A 21,609-nucleotide genomic window follows, 5' to 3' on the forward strand; every position below is an offset into this window, starting at 1 on the left:
ACCCACCAAATTTTATACTGAGAAGGAAATTCAGCCAATATCAGGAAATATAGCCAATTTAAATTGTTTTCAATATTTTTTTACCACTTTTAAGACCCCAGGGGTACTTTAAACCTTGGGAGTCTGGTTGTTCCTACTATATACTGCAATACTACAGTATTGCAGTATATGGAGAATTTGCTATGGTCCAAGCTTACAGCAGCCCGGCGTATTCATGAGGGGGCAGTCCGAGGAGGAGGTGACTGCATGTAGCTCAAAGCCTGGCAGTCACCGCCGGCATATGGTGTGGGAATACACCGGACCACTGGAAGATTGGTCTGGCTTTTGGATTGCTATGTACTGCAGTGTTTTCTAGCTTTATCGGTATGTTTCCATAAAGCTAGCAGTTTAACACTGCTGTTACTGAGGTGGGGCTAGGGAGATGCTTACTTTAGTAAGCAGCTCCCCTAGGGTTTATTCTGGGTGACAGGTCCTCTTTAAGTAAACAATTCCAGTTTCCAGCTACAGGTAAGCATTTGTGTGTGTTTGCTGGATAAACCAGCCTGCTGAACTGAACTCTATGGGCCACATCTATTAAAGGCTTTGCACCAGTTTTCTCCAAGTATACTAACAGAGACCAACAGGGCAGGGTCAGCCTGTATATACTTACAGAGACCAACAGGGCAGGTCCATCCTGTATATACTTACAGAGACCAACAGGGCAGGGCTAGCCAGTATATACTAACAGAGACCAACAGGGCACCACCAGCCTCTATATAATAACAGAGACCAACAGGGCACCACCAGCCTCTATATAATAACAGAGACCAACAGGGCACCACCAGCCTCTATATACTAACAGAGACCAACAGGGCAGCACCAGCATCTATATATTAACAGAGACCAACAGGACAATGCCAGCTACTATATACTAACAGAGACAAACAGTGCCGCGCCAGCCTCTATATACTAACAGAGATGAGGCAGAGACGGGCAGAACAATAGCACACGAACACTCTGCATCATGTATAGATACACCTACCTGTAAGGTAACACATACATTGCATTGACTGCAATAATTAAGTATGAAATACTACACTACAAAGTTGCAAAGTACAGTTGAGTACAACATACCGAAGCTAATTATGATTAAATAATGAGCTGTGTCTAAGTAGATGACTTTTAGGTACAGACATTTGCACACACGTGTATATATATATATATTGCAGATTGTAACATAAAAATTACACTTTATTAACTAGATCTGTACTCTATCACTTTATCACATAGGTATGGATGAGTGCATACAGTGTCTTCCCTGCCTTTAGCTAGGAAGAAGCCAGAATAGGGGCTAACTTGCTGATTGGTGTGGGTCTCAGTGATGGGGTCTTAGTGAGCAGATGTTTGCACATGCGCTGGCTGCTCTATTCATCTCCATGACTCCGACGAAGATTCAATTGACCCCCACCGATCAGTAAGTGATCCACTATCCTGAGGATCTATCACAGCTTGTACTAGTGTATAGCTAGGAATTGCGACTATTTTTCCCCTTACCTCACCTCCATGCAAAGTGGAATGGGTCATTGCATACTATGGTGTAGCCTTTGACAATGTCTTGCGTAGGTCATAGCACCAGCCCTGCCTGGTGTAGAACTTTCCATCTGCACTATCTAGCACCAGATAAACTAAGAGGCTGAAGCCTCTTTGTTCTTCAGGCATGATTTATGAGCAGGGTTTATGACAAGCAATGGCGTACTATGGGCCAGTGCTCTATAAATCCCCCTCATTATTTATATATACATTGATATACTGTATATAAAATACACTTAAGCATTTTTTTTTTATATTTATTGTTTTATGTGTAAATGTGTTGGTTATTTACAGTACAATATTCTATTCACACAAAACATTAATTTATGAGAGAAACAGAAATGAAGAAAAAGAACAGCATGTGAAATAAGTCATTGGAAAGGATGTATTTTCTTTATAATTTTTTATTCCTTCCTTGTTGCCACGGTCCTTTTGCTTTAGGTTAGGAAAGTAAAATAGTTGCTGACGTAGGTGTGAGTCTCTTCATGCATGACTGCGTTAGGTTGTTGTGTCCTTTTTGCTATTGTGTGATACTTACAGTTCTCATTTATTTTTTTCAAGCATATGTAAACTATTTGCAGAGTCATCGTGAGTTAAATTCCCTGTTGTGTTTTTATGTCCAGCACTATTTAGATAGAAATGAGGATATCAATTTCCTGATCCATCCTTCCAGCATAAGTCTGGTAATTAAGAAGCAAATTAATCGAATGCGAAGACTTCCGTGGCTCCATAGTATGTTGTAGAGGAACTGCATAATATTCAGTTATGTCCTTATCAGCCATGTGCGTTTATTTTCTACAGTAGAAATAGAAAAAAAAAATCAATATTGCATAAGGAAAAAATGTCAATAATTCATTCAAAAAAGTGATTTTAATTTTTCCGTTAACAGAGATATGTATGGCTTGTTATCTGTGGGACAAATTGTACTTTTTAGTGTAACATTCTATTCATTGTACGAGAAAGCTGGAAAAGATGTCCGAGTGCGGGGAAACATTTCTTGTGGGCTCTGCTTTTATGGCTTTCATTTGGCACTTCAAATGACACTTCTTCTTTATTCTTTGGGTCGGTGCAATATTTATATACATTTTTTTAGGTTTTAGTAGATTCAAAAAATATTAATCTTTTGTACAAAAAAAATATTTGCCCTTTTGCCAAAATTCTGAGCCCAATAACTATCACCCTTTAACTGTTTGATAGTTCTTTATTTAAAATTAATTGATGGAAAAATGGCAAAAAAGTGGTGATTTGGATTCTGTTCATGGCTGGGAATAATCTAAGTCCTATTATATTTTAATAGAACAGGCATTTTAGAACATGAAGATACATAACATATCATAACATAACATGATTTTTACTGTTTATTTACGGTTTATTTATTTGTATATGTGTTCTAGGGAAAGGGGGGTGATTTAAACTTTTTCTGTTTTCTTCTAGGGCACGGTTGTGAAACACAAGGACATGATTTGGCCCAAGGCTTTTTGTTTTCTGGCCTGCTCTGGCTCCTTGCCCCTCTGAAGCCAGCACATGGGAGGACACAAGAGCGAAGATGAAGAGGACAATTGCTTCTGCTGCTTGGGGGGGGGTGAGGGGTGCGGGGGTTAAGGGCACTGTGGATGCTGAGGGGGAAATGAGGGGCACTGTAGCTGCTGGGGGGGTGAGAGGCACTGTAGCTGCTGGGGGGGAATGAGGGTCATTATGGCTGCTTGGTGGGGGGGATCGGGGGCACTGTGGCTGCTTGGGTGGGCAAAATGAGGGGCACTGTAGCTGCTAGGTGGATGAAGATCACTATGGCTGCTTGGTGGGGGGGGGGGTGAGGAGCACTGTGGCTGCTTGGGGGGAAATGAGGGGCACTGCAGCTGCTGGGGGGGATGAGGGGCACTAACTGCTGGGAGCGAAATGAGGGGCACGGTGGCTGGGGGGGTGAGATGCACTGTATCTGCTGGGGGGAAAGATGTGGGGCACTGTGGCTGCTGGGTGGGATGAGGGGCACTATGGCTGCTGGGGAGATGTGGGGCACTGTGGCTGCTGGGGGAGGAGATGTGGGGCACTGGCTGCTGGGGGGGGGGAGATATGGGGCATTGTGGCTGCTGGGGGGAGATTTGGGGTACTGTGTTTGCTGGGGGGAAGATGTGGGGCACTCTGGCTGTTGCTGGGGTGAGGGAGGTGTGAGGAACTGTGGCTGCTGCTGGGGGAGTGAGGTGTAGGGCACTGTAGCTGCTGCTTGGGGGGAGAGGTTTGGGGTTCTGGGGGTGGTAAAGGGGCACTGTTGCTGCTTCTGGGGCAATGGGGCACTGTGGCTGCTTAGTTGGGCCTTCTGGCTGCTGTGGGGGTACTCTGGCTATTGGTTGCTGTGGGGACACCTAATGGCCATGCCAATGTCTGAGGCCGCATTCACATGTGGTTATTGTGTTGTGGTTGCTTGTTATAATGCACAGACTCTTCCTGTGAACACCTATTGAAATAAGATTACATTTGTATTGCATTTAGTAAATACAAGAATAGTCCTGTGTGTTTTGAAATGCAACACAATTGCCATGTGTGAAAGCAGCCTCAGGTTATAGTTATTTAACAATATGTTCAGCTTTGTGGTTGCCCTCATAGGACTGATTGTGATGCAAATTCTATATAAATTACAATTATGCAATTACATTTGGCCCCTTTCAGGCTGATGTGGCTCCCCAGTGAAAATGAATTTGAAACTCCTTCTCTAGGGTGCGTTAACACTGCAGGGCCTGTTTTCTCATACTACATACTGCAATAGTAATGTATTGCAGCATTTAGCCATGGCAACCTACTGGCGCCCTCGGATGATGTCACAAAGGGGTGCAGATCGGCTATCGAAAATGGTGGCGCCCATCGTCAGGTTAACACTGGCAGGCTACCTGCTGCGATAGGTGCCAGTACTGACCACAGAAGTAACAGGCAGGTGTCAGGGTATGTTATACAGCCGACACCCATTGTGTATGTGTTGAGGGCTCAGCCTATGAGCTCTCTCCATACACCCCCAACAGCACTAGGATGTAACAGTATGTCCTGGCGTGCTAAGGGGTTACAGTATAAAGTATGTTTTTATACAAGCTATTACTGTTGAAGTTCCTGAAGATAGTACCAGGTATATACTGCCCTATAACACAGAAATGGCGCTTTGTTCACATAGTTGTCATCCATAAAAAAACACACATGCAATGTAGAGTTTGATAATTTTATGGTTATATAAAAGGTAGAAACATATTTACTAAGCTACAAGTGTCAGAAGTAAAATGTAAATGTAGGACATAAATTTGCCTACATGAAGTTTTGTTATGTGTTTAAACACTTTGGGGGGCATTCATTAATAGTATCACTGGGTCCTTGTCCAAATGTTAGATTGTTACCCAATGTCTCAATGAATTGGTGCATGACCAAAATAGAACTTCATATATGAGCTTCTTAGCTGGTCTTATTGTGCCACAAAGATTGTGCCAAGTGTCATGATTCCACACCTGTGACCCCCCCCCCCCCCACCAAAAATATTGGGAAAAACTTTTTTTTTTTGTGGCATTGCCAGGTCATAAATATGGCCCAGGCATTCCAAACACAAACTATGAAACCAAGGCCGCCAAAAAATAGCATAAATATGATAATGAATGTACCTGCTGTATGTCAAGTCCTACAAGACTTGTACTATGTCGCTATAAATCTACTTCAGGCAAAATCCCATTTTCCATAGAATACTTTTGTCTACCATTTCAGTTGACAGTTAACTGTAGCAATCAATGTCAGGCAGTTACAGCCAAAGCAAATTGGATCACAGGTGTATCAAAAGGAGGATGATTGTACATTTTATGAATTTTATTTTACAAATTACTACACTGGGGTGGATACAGTATCAATCTGCTTAACCATAAGCTGCAGGTTTTAGACAATTTTATGATAAGTATGAGGAAGAAGACATGCCCTTGAAAAAAAGGGAAAAGAGAGGTACAATTATTATGCAAAGACATCGACATTTTGGTGCATTTTTCTGGCCTAAACTAAGGCAGCTAATACTAGGTGGAAAGTTATTTAGACTGCTCCAGATTTATCATCCAGCATCAGACATTTTCCAGCATATTTTTCATAGTTCATAGTTTTCAGCTGCAATATAAAAACTTTAGTAGATTTTAACTGGTAGTAAAGGCAGGTATCTAATAAAATCAGTTTAGAAATGATTGTTGAGAGTTGACCTAACTAAATCATAAACATCCCACAAAATATTCAATGCCATTAAAGCTCTTAAACCTACTAACTGTCCTAGACCTTAATAGGCCTTTTCACACCTATTAAAAGTGTTTTTGTGGGCCCCTTTTTTGAACCTCATAATACTCCATAATGTACAGACACTGCATGGAGACAACAAATAGCACCCCATGCAATAACTGCAAAGCTGCCATCAGGGGGGGGAATAATGGGACTCCTGTCTCGCCAGGAGAGGGGGGCAGGGAATCCAAGTATTCACTCTCCCTCAAGCTCATTCACTGCAGCTCTGTGAGATGCTCTCAGCTATGTACTTATTCACAGTATTCATATGTGATACATACATCAAGTGGCAACATGCTGAAGTATGTAATGAGTTAAAACCTCCCGCTTATGCTCTGTAAATACTGCTGCCTGTCCTAGAGAGTAGGGACAAGTCGGGACAAGGAGGTGGTGGAGAAGGGAGTACAGGGAAGCATGGGTAGTGAAGCCAGTCTAGGATTTTCCTAACATCATCGAACAATGATAGCATGGCTTGTCTCCACTGTAGCTCTGGTTGGTGAAATTCTTCTCTTCAGGAGTAGACTAACAACTAATATATAGATTATATATGACAATGTATGTTACTTCCATATAGCCTGTGTTGTATGGCTTGTATTATTAGTATTGAGAAGACCTGAACAATGGCGGGTTGGCGCCCACAATCTTAAAACCAAATGACAGCCCATAATTTGGGCTTCCGGTTCATGTTCAGGAAACCACGGCAAGCTGGTTGATTGACTGCTGAACAGTCTTTTGGAAATTACTCAAGATTTTAAACAGGGGCCCAGAAATAACCAAATTTAGATCTACGAGAACTCTGGGTTGTAACCCATCTTGTCCAGGAATCTTGTGCACATTTGTTTTATTGAGCTTAGTTTGGATCATGCCAACATTGATCCAATATATTACAGGATGCAGCACACATGCTAGCATCACTTACACTGGATATTATTTTTTCTTTTGTGAAAACAGAGCTAATAAAACCTGTTAAGTATCTTGGCCTTCTTTTGGTCACCACTTGCCCATGCCCTTGTTTTAGTAGTTTCAATACATACGGGTTCCACTTGTTCTGACTTTTTTTTCCGGATTAATATACCTGCTCTCCCAAAACCTATTCAGGACTTGAAGACTGGTATTTATTAGCCTGAAGTCATGGCCAATGTTGGGCTTTAGCCAGGTGCATTGATATGTTATTTACTGGCTTTGCCAGCATCTCGGTGGACCCAACATTTTTCGTGTTGTGGTTTAGCACAGTAGAAGGCTCACTGTAAGGAAGTAGTTACGGTACTATTTTATTTCCTGTTTCTGAAATTAGGTTATAAAACTTTAATTGGATTAACTCTTCAGGACATCTCATAATTCAGTGAAGTTTTTGGTCTTCATTTTAGAGAAAAAGATCAGATTTATTACTGCATGACATTCGTCATTCTTGGTCAACATTGGCAGAGAAAGAGCGATTTTCGGCCTTCTAAGCTAAGTTACCATGTAACCTATGTGTATAAATTTATTTGAGACAAAGTTTGGTATTAGCAGTGATAAACTTTCTTTTATAAAAGTGTAGCTCAAAGCTTTAAATGAGATAGATTCTCTAAAGAAGCATTTTCATATAGCCTATAAGTTAGCCAGAAATGCTGTTTTTCACCAGTTTATTGGACCATCATTTTAAATAATTTCACCATAAATCATTCACAATACTTCCCGGCAGGCCCCTGCTCCTGTGATCACTCATTTCAAAATGTTGACTTAAACAAGACGTCTAAGGCACAATCAGCTGATTTTAAGGTGCAATTTGCACCAAATATTTTCTTGTAATATTAATCTGTAAGTAATCTGTCTGACCTTCATCTTTATGCATGGGCATCTTTACTAAATAGAGTTATTCCATTACTATAAAAGTAAATTAGGTTATGCAAGTCTCACACAGCTAATTCTCTTCCCTTAGCTTTAAATATTCAGGCTGAAAATTGTTTAGGAAGTTAAGACAGGTTTTTATATTAATGTCTATCACTAGGTAATATATTTTACAGCATCATTTATATTTAAATTAGAAGACTTCATTTTTATGTCAGAATTCATTTAGAGCATATTAGTCATTTTATTAGTAAAAAAGTGCAAATTAATTGACGCTTCTGGTAATGTAACAGACTAATCTAATGTCACATACAAAAAACTGTAAGACTATTTCCTGCACCTGTTAAAAAAAAGCAATGTGGTATTTACTTTGAAACAACAAAGAATGTTTCTAATAATTAATTGCCTAAAAATTGCTCCATAAAAAAGGTGGGTGCTTTACTTTACACCTCTGCCAATCAGCTGCTTAAAGCAGCAATGATGATCAGTTATAAAGATACATCATATCTGAAATTGTAAGTTTACTGCTTGATTGATATACTATACTAATAAAAAGCTTGCACATAAAGTACATAATTGCTAGTTACATCCAAAATTGTTTCTTCCTAATTAATGTGATATAATGATTTCAAATTAAGTGTGTCACATAGAAGGACCTTGTTTTTAAACCAATGTTAAATATTATTTTTAGGAATCGGGAGTATGATGGATTTATTAAATGTTCCATATTGCTATCTATATTTAATCCAATTAGGGGTTGACTAGGGGTTTAACTAGGGGTCGTCTGTAAGTCGGGTGTCCTTAAGTAGGGGGATATATATATATATATATATATATATATATATATATATATATATATTGAGATGCTGAAGGGGTTAACTGTGGATAGGCCATATGTTTCCTTAATGTGCAAGGCCTTAATGTGGAAGTTGTGTTTGCTCCAGCTGCAAACACTGTAAATCTGGGAAGTATGGCTTGAACAAGTTATTTGTTGGAGCAGTTGCTGGATTTATAAGGAATGGATTTGCAGGCTGGTAGTGCGGCGGTCCATTAAACTTTCCTGTTATGCTAGTCCAGCATAAAGCTGCTGAGCAGAGCTGGCAGAGCTCTCTCTGAAAGGAGGCTGACAGAGTGCGCTACAGCCCTGACTTCCAAACCTAGACAGGGACGTCCTTAAAAGGTGACTTTATGATCTAGTGGTGAGTATGGGGAACTCTTTGTATAGCAAGCACCCAGAACTATAGTATTTTATTTATGTTTGATGCCTGTATGTGGAGGCTGTTTTACTTAGTAACTGCTGCTGGAATAAATGCAGACAAGACCTGTTTTGGACTGAACTTTTGGTGTCACTGTCTTGAACTGCATCACAAATCTCTGTCACATATCTCATATATGTATATCAAAAAATGGTGGCACTCCAAGTTCTTGTAAAAAAGAAATTCTTTTATTCCAAAAGAACTTGGAGTGCCACCATTTTTTGATTTTAATATGTGAAAGGATTTAACAAACCTGAAGGTTGAGCACCTGATTTTTTCTTAACTGGTCCAGCTGAATTGTTTTAATTTTTATATATGTATATATATATATACATACAGGAATAGGCTAGAGGTGATTTATTGAGATATACATACAGCAATAGGCTAGAGGTGATTTATTGAGATTATATATATATATATATATATATATATATATATATATATCTCCAATATATCCAATATATCCAATATATCTCAATAAATCACCTCTAGCCTATTGCTGTCTATGGTTGCTGTATAAAAGTAATTACAGTTAACAAAGAAGACAAGGGGCTCAAGCAAAATGGCAACTCCCATAATCATGTGAAGAAAAGCTAATATATAAAGCTGAATGTATATGTGTGTGTATTTATGTGTAAGTCACCAAATTGAATGTATATGTGTGTGTGTAAGTCACCAAATTTTGCACAAAAGCCACCTGTGACCCCGGAAATGTCATAGACTATGTTTTGATTAGAAACTTTCACCCTGTGTTTTACAATTATTTGACAAAAAATTACAGAAGCCATTGTCTGTTGTGGCAACCTGGATATTTGCATAAAGTAACCAAGCATGGCTCTGCTTCTATTTTGTTAAAGGTCATCAATATGAGTTCTGATTGGTCCCCCATAGATGACAATGGGCGCACGGAGCGATATGGTGACATGTCCTATCTTTCCCCGTGTTACGACAACGTGTGCCATGCATCGCTATGGTGAGAGGAGGGGTCATATGGGCATACCTTTGTGTGCACGTAGTCTAAGAAAGCTTGTGAATGGGTAAATATGATTTTGATTATAACAAATAGAGGTGGGCAAAGATCAAGTCAAGGATGTTTCCCTCTTGGTGAGTAGGAGAATCAGGGAGATGTGGGAGTCCTAAAGAGGGAGTAAAGGATAAAAGATAAGAGGCAGAAGAGGAGATGGAGGTGTTCATGGGGGATGTTAAAGTCTCCCATGACAAATGTTGGAATATAACAGGATAGAGAGTGAAGAAGCAAAGTGGTTGTGGAACTGATATTGTGAGCCAGGAAGAAAGTATTGTATACTACAGCCGCACAAAAGAAGAATGGGCCAAAAAGCGTAAGGGTTTTATTATTATCAGTTCTAGTGTTGGGTTCTCGCAGAAGTATTCATACTGCTCCCCATGTTTTCCTGTATAAAAATCCATAGATCTGTAATAGCAAAAAGTAGTTGCCAGGAGACTCACCAGGAGTGCTTTCTCTTTAGCAGATTCCCTATATGACTGGAATGAGGGAGTATAGGGAGACATTGACTGTGTGACTTGATGAAGAGAATTCCTGAGTGAGGGGGAATGAAGGAGCTGATTTGCAGTAATATCTTTCTTGTTATAATAAGTGAAAAAATGTACCGTATAAACTCGAGTATAAGCCAGCCCAAGTATAAGCCGAGACCCCTAATTTTACCACCAAAAACTATGAAAACCTATTGACTCGAATATAAGCCGAGGGTGGGAAATGCATTGGTCACAGACCCCCCCCAGTATATAGCCAGCCAGCCTCCTATAATATACAGCCTGCCCCCCGTAGTATACAGCCTGCCCCCTGCAGCATACAGCCTGCCCCCTGCAGTATACAGCCAGCCCAGCGTTCCCCCAGTAGTATACAGCTTGCCCCAGTAGTATACAGCTTGCCCCCAGTAGTATCCAGCCTGCCCCTAGTAGTATACAGCCTGCCCTCAGTAGTATACAGCCAGCCAGCCCCCAGTAGTATATAGCTAGCCCCCAGTAGTATACAGTCAGTCCCCAGTGGTATACAGCCAGTCCCCAGTAGTAAACAGCCAGTCCCCAGTAGTATACAGCCTGCCCCCAGTAGTATACAGCCAGTCCCCAGTAGTATACAGCTTGCCCCCAGTAGTATACAGCCAGTCCCCAGTAGTATACAGCTTTCCCCCAGTAGTATACAGCTTGCCCTCAGTAGTATACAGCCAGCCAGCCCTCAATAGTATACAGCCAGCCAACCCCCAGTAGTATACAGCTAGCCCCCAGTAGTATACAGCCAGTTCCCAGTGGTATACAGCCAGTCCCCAGTAGTATACAGCCAGTCCCCACTAGTATACGGCCACTCCCCAGTAGTATACAGCTTGCCCCCAGTAGTATACAGCTTGCCCCCAGTAGTATACAGCCAGTCCCCAGTATTATACAGCCTGCCCCCAGTAGTATACAGCTTGCCCCCAATAGTATACAGCTTGCCCCCAGTAGTATACAGCCACTCCCCAGTAGTATACAGCCTGCCCTCAGTAGTATACAGCTTGCCCCCAGTACTATACAGCTTGCCCCCAGTAGTATACAGCCTGCCCAGAATGAAAAAGAATAATAAACTTATATACTCACCCACTGGTGGCCTCGATGTGCAGCGCTGCAACGGTGGCTTCTGGCTTCCTGGTTCCTCTTCTGTAAGATTGTGCTGCGGCGCCCAGCATGATCTTACAGAAGAGGAGCCGGGAAGCCAGAAGATGAGCCGCGCGGACATCGGGGGAGAAGTGCTGCACATCGGGGCCACCAGAGGGTGAGTATATAAGTTTATTATTTTTTAAGCCCAGTATTGACTCGTGTATGAGCCGAGGGGACGTTTTTCAGCACATTTTTTGTGCTGAAAAACTCGGTTTATACACAAGCATATATGGTATTTATCCTTTTAGGTAAACTTATTTCTATTAACCGCTAGGCGCACCAGGACGTTATAGTACGTCCCCGGGGCTAGATGCTTAGCGCACGGGGACGTTCTATAACGTCCTGCTTCTGGCACCGGCTCACGAACGGAGCCGGTACCAGAAGCAGCGGCTGTCAGCTGTCTAGTACAGCTGACAGCCTGCGCTAACACCCGCGATCGGAGTCGGCTCCGATCGCGGGTGTTAACCCCTTACACGCTGCGGTCAAACATGACCGCGGCGTGTAAGGGTGTTTGCGCTGTGGATCGGATCCCCCGTGCCGCTTACCGGGGGATCCGATCCACTTCTGGGCAGCTCCGAGGACTGGCATGTGCACCGGAGCTGCCCGGTCTCCATGGCAGTCAGACCCCTTCCGGGTCTGACTGTAAACTGTCTGAGCATGCGCAAGCTTGCTCAGACAGTTTACACTGCTCTACAATAAAATAGTATTGTAGAGCAGTGTATTGAACTTAAACCAGTGATCAGAGCATCACTGGTTCAAGTTCAAGTAAGTATAAGTAAAAATATGCAAAAACACTTAACACTACACATTATAATAAATAAAAAATAAATACATAAAAATATAAGCCCCTAAAATGTCACTTTCCCATAAAAACACTTAATAAAGTATAAAAAACACAAAAACACAAAAAACCCCGCATATTTGGTATTGCCGCGTCCGTAACAATCTGTATAATAAAACAGAATCGTTACTGGACCCGCACGGTACACGCCGTAGAAAAAAAAACGCAAAAACATTCCAAAAAAAGATAATTTTTAATTAATACCCTATAAAAAAATGCTCTAAAAAGTAATTTAAAAAATGTTATGCACTCCACAATAAGCCCACTAAAAAGAACAACTCTTCTCGCAAAAAATAAGCCCCTAACTAGATTTGTCAGCCGAAAAATAAAAAAGTTATGCATATGAAAAGATGATGATGCTAAAATGAACAAGATTTTCTCCAAATTGGTTTTTATTCAGTACAATTGAATAAAATACACAAAACCCCCACATATTTGGTATCCCTGCGTCCGTAACAATCTGCATAATAAAACAGAATCGTTATTAGATCCGCAAAGTTAACCCCGTAAAAAACAAAACAAAAAAAAGCTCCAGAAAAAAGATCATTTTCAATTAATACCCTATAAAAATGCTCTAAAAAGGGATTTAAAAAATGTTATGCACTCTAAAATAAGACCACTAAAAATAACAATCCTTCTCGCAAAAAAGAAGCCCTTAAACAGATTTGTGAGGCGAAAAATAAAAAAGTTATGCATATGAAAGACGGTGATGCTAAAAGTAACAACATTTTTGCCAAATTACTTTTTATGCACTAAAAATGGGAAAAAAATAAAAAATCTATATAAATGAGGTCTTTTTGTAATCGTGGCGACCCATAGAATAAAAATAATATACTATTTTTATGGTATGGTAAACAGCCAAAAAAAAAACCCCATAAAAATCTTCCTGAAAAGTGATGATTTTCATTTCCTCCACCAACAAAGAGTTAATAAAATCTCACCAATTAGCCTATAGATTCCCCCAAATTACGTACCAGAAAAGTGCATCTCATGTGGCAAAAGAAATAAGCCCCTATAGGTCCACATTAAAAAAAGAAAAAAATTATAGCCTGTACAATGTGACATAGCAAATCTGATCTGGATGGCGCCTCCTTCCCTTCTATGCCCGGCCGTGCGCCCATACAGCAGGTTACCAGCACATATAGAGTATCTGTGTACTCGGGAGAAATTGGGTAACAAACTTTGTGGAGCCTTTATTCATTTAATCCATTGTAAATGTTTAATTTTCCACCCAAAATGAGTGTATTGTGAAAAAATATTACAATTTGCAGACTGCACCTCCATTTTGTTTTAACCCCTATAAAACACGTAAAGCGTTAACAAACTTCTTAAAAGTGGTTTTTCATACGTTGAGGTGTGTAGTTTCCACAATGGGGTATTTTACGAGTCCCACTATTATTTAGGCCTCTCAGTGTCAATTAGAAGTTGAGCAGGTCCATCTAAATACAGGTTTTGGTGATTTTACAAAAAATTTGAAAAATGATACCTAAATTCTGAGCCTCATAACATTCTAGTAAAATATGTGGAATCTTAAAAAACCATGCCAACATAAAGCAGACATTTATGAAATGTAAGTTATGAATTTATTTGGGAGCTATGACTATCTGCATCAAAAGTAGAGAATTTAGAACGTTGAAAATAAAGAAGTTTTCCAAATTTTTGCCAAATTTAGTTTTTTTTCATAACTAAACACAAAAGATATCATCCAAATTTTTAAACTAATTTGAAGTACAATGTGTCACGAGAAAACAATCTCAAAATCCCCTGGATATCTCATAGCGTTCCAAAACTATAACCACTTATAGTGACACAGGTCAGATTTGAAGAATGGGTCCGCGTCCTTAAGGCCAAAATAGGCTGTGTCCCCTAGGGGTTAAGCCTTTTCATGTTTTTCAATGAAGAAATATTTTTTTATTTTATGTTAAGAACACAAAATGTAAAAATTGAAGGGTCATTATTTTCATGATGTCTGAAAAGAAAAAGGCCATTTGTGTGTTAAAGGCTTAATGCTTGTAAGTATGATAAGGCTTTACTTTTGTATTTTTCTCTTTACTATAGCTTTGTTCATTATTGTATTGTTGGGCACTAACAACATGTTCTTTTAAATGAATGTACTTTTTAAATGACAAAAATCTATCATTATTCGGAACTTTACTTGTTTTGTACACCTTTGCCATTTATGTATATTTCTATGCCATTACTTTCTTTACTTGGATAATGTAAACTTGCAGATTGGGATAATTAGGGGCATATATGCATCACTAATATATCAGAACCATTGAACATCAAAATATATTACGTCTAGAACAGGAAATGTTATAGAAACTCACAGAACAGCTCCACAATTAGAGCTTTAACTCCAAAATAGTGGTCAATAAAAAGACAGAATCCAGAATTATACTAAAAGTGTTCATATACAGGGTTATGATATTACATAGACTTGCCATTCATATACACATGTAGCATGATTATCACAACTGTCTTTTATCTCATCAGCCAGACATCCCTGTATATAAAATGTAGAGGGTCGTGTGATTTTGAACAGTCCATGACTGCATAATGTTAAGTGGTAGCCAAAAGAGGCAATATTTTCCTTATTCCACCTTGGAAAAATGTATTTGCATATTTCCCAAACCCAGAAAAAAGTACTCCTTCGCATAAGATATAATATTACAGGATAGGTTAAAGAAAACTTACCACTTCGGATAAGGCTTATAAGCAGCACATGCCGTGCACCAGCTCACGGTGAGCTGGTGCCGGCACTTATCTTTGTTATGTTTTTAAACTATTTTAAAGCATTTAATCACTTTATTAATGTTTATATCGGAAGTAGCTTCCCCGCACCGAGGTCCGCGCTCGGCGCACCATGCACGCTACCACTTCCTATTCAGGCGCACACACGGTCGCACGCATGGTGCACCGAGCATGGACCTCGGTGCGGGGAATCTAGTTCGGACATAAATATTAATAAAGTGTTAAAACACTTTAAAACAGTTTAAAAACATAACGAAGATAAGCGCCGGCACCAGCTCACACTGAGCTGGTGCACGGCATGTCCTGCTTATAAGCCCTACCCGAAGTGGTAGGTTTCCTTTTAAGGGGTTTATATAAACCTAGGTCTACAAAAAGCGGCGGCCTTAATTGGGAGTCTCCGTAAGCAAAACTCTTACTTCCCGACTAAGATCTACATACTTATTTTTCTGTAGATATAATGGGGCAGACTTATCAAGCTGTCCGAAAGTCAGAATTTTTCTAGTTGCCCATGGCAACCAATCACAGCCCCCTTTAAAATATTCATGAGCACTGGTAAAATGAAAGCTGAGCTGTGATTGGTTGCCATGGGCAACTAGAAATATTCTGACTTTCAGACAGCTTGATAAATCTGCCCCAATATATCCTTTAATATAACTACGGTACTTGTCTCTTGAACTTTAGCAACCTGAAAAGACATTGGAATGGAGTAAATGCTTATGGAAGCTTGATAAGAAGAGCGTATTTATGCCAAAAGACATCATGGCCTGATACAGAGATACGTGGGAGCTTGGCTTAGAAAGGCAAACTTTACCTTCGGGGTCCCAGGTGTTTATTTTGTCATCATTAATGGCTCTTTGTACTAATGTCATGTGTCACATTGTTTTCTTCTTAAATTACAACTTACTAAGTCTGTTTGACCTGAATTAGTTGGGTAGACAATAAAGATGTTAAAGGTTATTCTGTGTGCTCAGTCATGTATAATCAGTGCATTTCTAGCCTTTTCCGATGCAGTAAAATGGCATTATTCTACCAACTTAATTCTCATTTTGTGAGGTTAAGGTGACACATTTAAAGCCCCAAGTAAAGTACTCAAATATTTCACAACAGCTTTTGTAAGCAACTGAAATCTAAAACTCCTTCATTTTGTGGTAATTACAACTTGTTTTATTTATTTTGCCATGAAAAATGGCATGAAACCAAGATGTAGGAAGTAAAGGTTGCTGAACTAATGCCATTAAAAAGATAATAAGCAATGTGTTAAAGCCATGAAAAGTAGTTTGTTAGAGCTCTGTGGATATCTGGATCCCCTTCTATTTCTTAGTATTGCTGCAAGGTTCTTCACAAGAATCTCCCTGTCCATCACAGTCTGCCAAGTGGATTGGAAAATATATAGGATAGGGTGTATATTAAATGAGAGGATACGTTATAAACTTGAAAAAACACAATCAGCTTGATTAAAGGTGCTTTCCCATCAAATCCCTCCAATAATCCAATGTGGTTGACCCAGAGAAAGGTAAATAAAACACCAAAGGCTTGATACCAATTGGCTCATATACTAATATACTTGTCACAATAAATCCATGGATCATAATCACATTCTAGAATGATAGGTTGCAAACTTTATAGTTTTGTTGTAAAGTAAAGAATCTATGCCCCTTGTGAACATATACACCATCCTGCATAGTCTGTGCCAGCAGAGTTCCCAGTCTAACTCCTTTTACAGTAAAGACTAGGCATTTATGAGGAAGGTAAAATAATTGTTCTTCTAGGTGTAGATGGTGTGTCCTTGTTATAGTTAGAGGCCTGGGTTTAAAAGATGCTTAAAAATTCCGGGTCAAGCATAGGGTAACTATAGGAAAAGTTGAACCTCATATAAAAATTGTGGTGTGCCACGTTGCTATAAGTGTTAATTCACATACGTGTACAAGGATGTATCATGTATGGGCACCCTTATGTATATTTTGGTTTTCCCATTAATAAATCACCTCCAAAGTCATATGAAAATTATGTCAGAAGAGTCATTTATTGCCTGAGATTAGTCACTTTTAGAGGCTGGGGAATGTCACTTTTACCTTCGTTGCTATAGTACCTAGAATCAAAATGTCCTTTCAAAGAATAAAATCTCATCTAATCGCATCCATTGTGGCTCTGTGAGATAAGGACTGGAGATATGGGCAGTTGAAGACATAATTGGAAATGAGAGTTGCAGATAAAGATCCAGTGCAATCCAGAACTAAAGATAGGTGGCTTCTGAAATTACGCTCTTCCATATTCTAAAAGTGACTCTTCTCTGCTCATGACTTTGGATCCGATTTTTTTATGGGTAAACATATGCAATTTAACATTAAAGAGAGAATTTTAGAAAGGACATTTCATACTGTTCCTCAGGGTGTTGGTAATTAAATTGGGCAAAATCTGTTGACAGAGAACCTTTTTAACCCTTCTCAACATTTGATGTAATATACATGGCTTGAAGTGGCATCCTCTATCATTCAATGCTATTAGGCCACAACCAGTGCCTGAAGCTGTGGGTTTTAGAGGCAGGTGTCAGCTGTACCATACAGCTAACAGCAATGACCTGACATACCTCCGATCGTGGGTGTTAACCCCTTACATGCTGTGGTGTAGCATGACCATGCTGTTTATGGGAATACTACATGTTCCCCTTGTGGATTGGACACCCCTGTGAGCTTACGGGGGGATTTGATCCTTTCTGTGGAAGCTCCGGCGTGTGATGAGTGGCTCAGGACCATCATCCCTTACATGCCAGGTCCTGCCTCCAGACAGGACAAAACAGTAACTACCAGAGCAATGCATAAGGTTTTATATACATTCCACGTACATGAGGTTCTCTTCTTATGCATTCAAGAAACTAACTTTAAAGGAAATCTACCAACAAAATCCAGCATGATAAACCAGGGGCACTTGCTCATACATCCAGGTACCATGACTGTGGTAATCTTCTTTTCTAAAAATCAACCTTTATAATTATGCTATTCAGCCTGCAGCTCTGGTTTCCAGGACCAATCAGTGCTGTAGCTTCACAGACTGTTACAATAAGCAGAGCACTTCCTGCTGCTGCTAGATTACACAGGCAGAGGGATGAGGGAGAGACACATTCTGCTCATTCTAATAGCCTGTGAATCTGCAGCACAGAGGGGCACTGGTAATGGCCCCTGAGCCTTCCACTTCCTGAAGCTTATTACTATTACATTTTTTTACGGGAATGTATTACAACTCCTTTTTATTTTCTCATACAAAAGGTTTAGTTTTTAGTTTCACAAGGACATAAGTGCTAAATAACAAAATATAAGATTTTTTTTTCTGCACAAGTGCAATGTAACTTGAACAGGGAGGGATTTGTGACAATTGAAATGCAGGAAATCACAAGCACCATGTGTTTTGAATCAGTTACAATAAAAACACTTGGTGCTAGTTACCATTTCAGAAGTAACACAGAAGCTAGTTAAAGGACACCTGTCATCAGGTCTGTGTCACTTGTCCTGTCACTACTACCTTTTAGAGCAGCTCACAAGGATCCCAGCCTTTATCTGGTCAATTCATACAGTAATCATTGCAAAATCATCTTTTCTTTATTATGTAAATGCGGCTAGTCACATGGTCAGAGGCAGTGATGTCACCCCTGTTACCCCTCCCCTTTCCTCCCCCCTGCTCATGTCTGTGTGTAATGTATACTAAAGCATTGCTAATGTCTGTGCTGCATCTGCTGACATGCTGCATCCTCCTAATACACAGAGACACAGACATCAGCTACACAAGTACCTGACATGTTCTGCAGGAGGCGTGGCTGCCAGCACCAGGAAGCACATCATTATACAACCTCACATTATTATACAGGTTGTCAGTCATGCACTGGGGGTGTGGCTGTGCCTCCCACTCATGAATAAGCCGGACAGCTTGAATATGCTAATGACTCATTGGACATTTCACAGGTGATTTGCATACAGCTTTAGGACCTCATTGCTTAGGTTTACAGGCATGATGAGGGACAATGAAGGGATAGAGGCAATGCTCTCTAATGGCAGTTTATGAAAATATATTTAGATTAGGGTGGTTATTTTGCCTGACGGGTTCTCTTTAATAGCTGCCATAAAAACATATTTTATTAAGCAGTTAATAGGCAGTTGTGTTAGTGTAGTAAATAATTTGAACACGCATCTTACTTGTACATGCAGATAATAATTTTCAGTGATCTACCTTACCTCTTTAAGCTTCTCGCAGGCAGGTATCACACTCATAAAGCAATTCTGCAGAACACTGCATAGAGTGAAATCAATTATAGTTTCAGAAATGGATTTCTCTCTTCATTTCCAGAACATCTGCAACCTACTGTAGCCGGAAATACATTCTTAGATGTAATAATTAAGCTTTATACAGTATCATTAAATTCAAGTAATAGTCAGTTTGGTGACATAAATATCAGCAGACTGATGATTGGACAGTTTTAATTAATGTTCAGATCTTATGTAATATTTAAAGTAATTTATTGGCTAAGTATTTTTTTCTATGCCTTACCCTGTTTTAAGGGACACATTAACATAACAATGCTAGCTGCATAATTCCAAATGTTGCTATGCTAACTACAATATGGGCCCATCATACAAAAGAGACGATATATTATACAATGCAGTGACTCATTCACTGTAATCTCCCTTAGAACCAAGGTCACAGATCCAAGGGCAGCTTAAAGTATCATTTTTAGTCATAGTGTGACATTCATCTAGTTGAATGAAGGTAAAGTTATAGGAGCAGCAGTGCACCTGTTTTATGTAGGAGGCAAATCAGACCCGGAAGCAGCAGCCATGACATTGTCTGTCAGCTATGCCGCACCGGACTAAATATCAGTCTGTGTTTTCACCGGTGCTCCATTATTATGTTGCAAAGTATAAGTATGTCTTGCTGTTATATTCATTTTAGGAAATCTCTAAAGTATAGTGTTTTTGTATATTTTCTTTGCTGAACTAAGTGGATATTTTTTTGCAAAACTGCCAGAGAATACATCCATCACAGTTGGAAAGATGTAATAGTTTTTTAAGGGAAGGAAGTCTAAAACACATCAGGGAAAGCATGGTCACACTAAAGTCTGAAACTCTGTATTTGGTTGTGAATACCCAATAAGTTAACAACACTTTGAGAGGATATAGTATATATGTTGATGCCAGACAATACAAAAGGAGAGGTCAGTTCACAGGCTGCACTATGGCAAATATAAATACATTTGGAAACTCCATAGAGGATTATATGAAATTAGAGATGAGATAATTTATTTACCTCTTTACCAATTTTTTTTAAAAAAAACGTTTGATTCAAGCTTAATTTGTCACAAATCGTGAATTAAAAAAATCCAATTTTAGAGCTTATGTGTGAGAGTGTTTGTGTATTTCCATCACTATATTGCTGCAACAGGCACGGCTAGTCCTCTCTGGTAGAGAAACAGTTACTATGACATTACCCCTGAGAGAAGTGCACATCCATGAATGAAGTCATGGAGCTGTTCAGGAAAGGGTAGTGTACAGCATTCTTGTTCTAGCAGTAAAATAATTCTTTTATATGTGTTATGGCAAGAGCCTAGAACTGTGAACAGGTGAAGACACCGGTGGGCCCCTGAGCTTGGTGAGTTCCCCAGTCCCTGCATAAGTTGGGCATCATATCAATATTCAAAAAAACAACAAATTCAACCTCCTTATGATAAAATAGATTATTTTTCAGACTCACCAGTTTTTTAAAATATACTTTAGATGTATTACTAACTATTTATCTAATGTATGACTATATGAAAGATTATTAAAACATCATAAATATAATGGGGGACATGTATCTTTATTTCTGTTAATATAACTGTCTCATTTTTGTAACTTTTGTGAATTTTGCGACTTTTGCTGTCGTTTTTCAAGTACGCCTTGGTCTGCACTTTGTGCAGTGTGCCTTTATTTTCCAGATGTTCCGTGCAACTTTTCACTTTTTTTTTTTACTTTTTAGGCGCAAATGTGCACCTAGTCCAGGGCAGTTGCAAAGGAAGGAATTTTTTTGTTATGGACACTGTTATAACATGTAAATTTTAATTATTTCAATGCTTTAAACATTTAAAATGTTGCACACTAACCTGTTTTTGTAAATTCATACATTTTTGCCTTCATATTTCTTTTTAAATTGATTGGTTACTTCTAAGGATGAGGCCACATGTGGTCTTTTGTTTGTGTTTTGAAACCCATTACAACAGCTAAGAAGAGGTGATTTGCCTAACTACATAACTGTTAACATTGTGTTTACAAAACGCAATGCATTAACAATGCTTTAACAAACTTGTTAACAATGTGCAGTCTGTTTACATGTTCATTAACAGCTTGTTTACAATGCATTTTTAAACGCAAATGTTACAATTAATTAGGC

Source organism: Engystomops pustulosus, chromosome 2 (assembly GCF_040894005.1).
Source record: "Engystomops pustulosus chromosome 2, aEngPut4.maternal, whole genome shotgun sequence".
NCBI classification, from domain to species: Eukaryota; Metazoa; Chordata; class Amphibia; order Anura; family Leptodactylidae; genus Engystomops; species Engystomops pustulosus.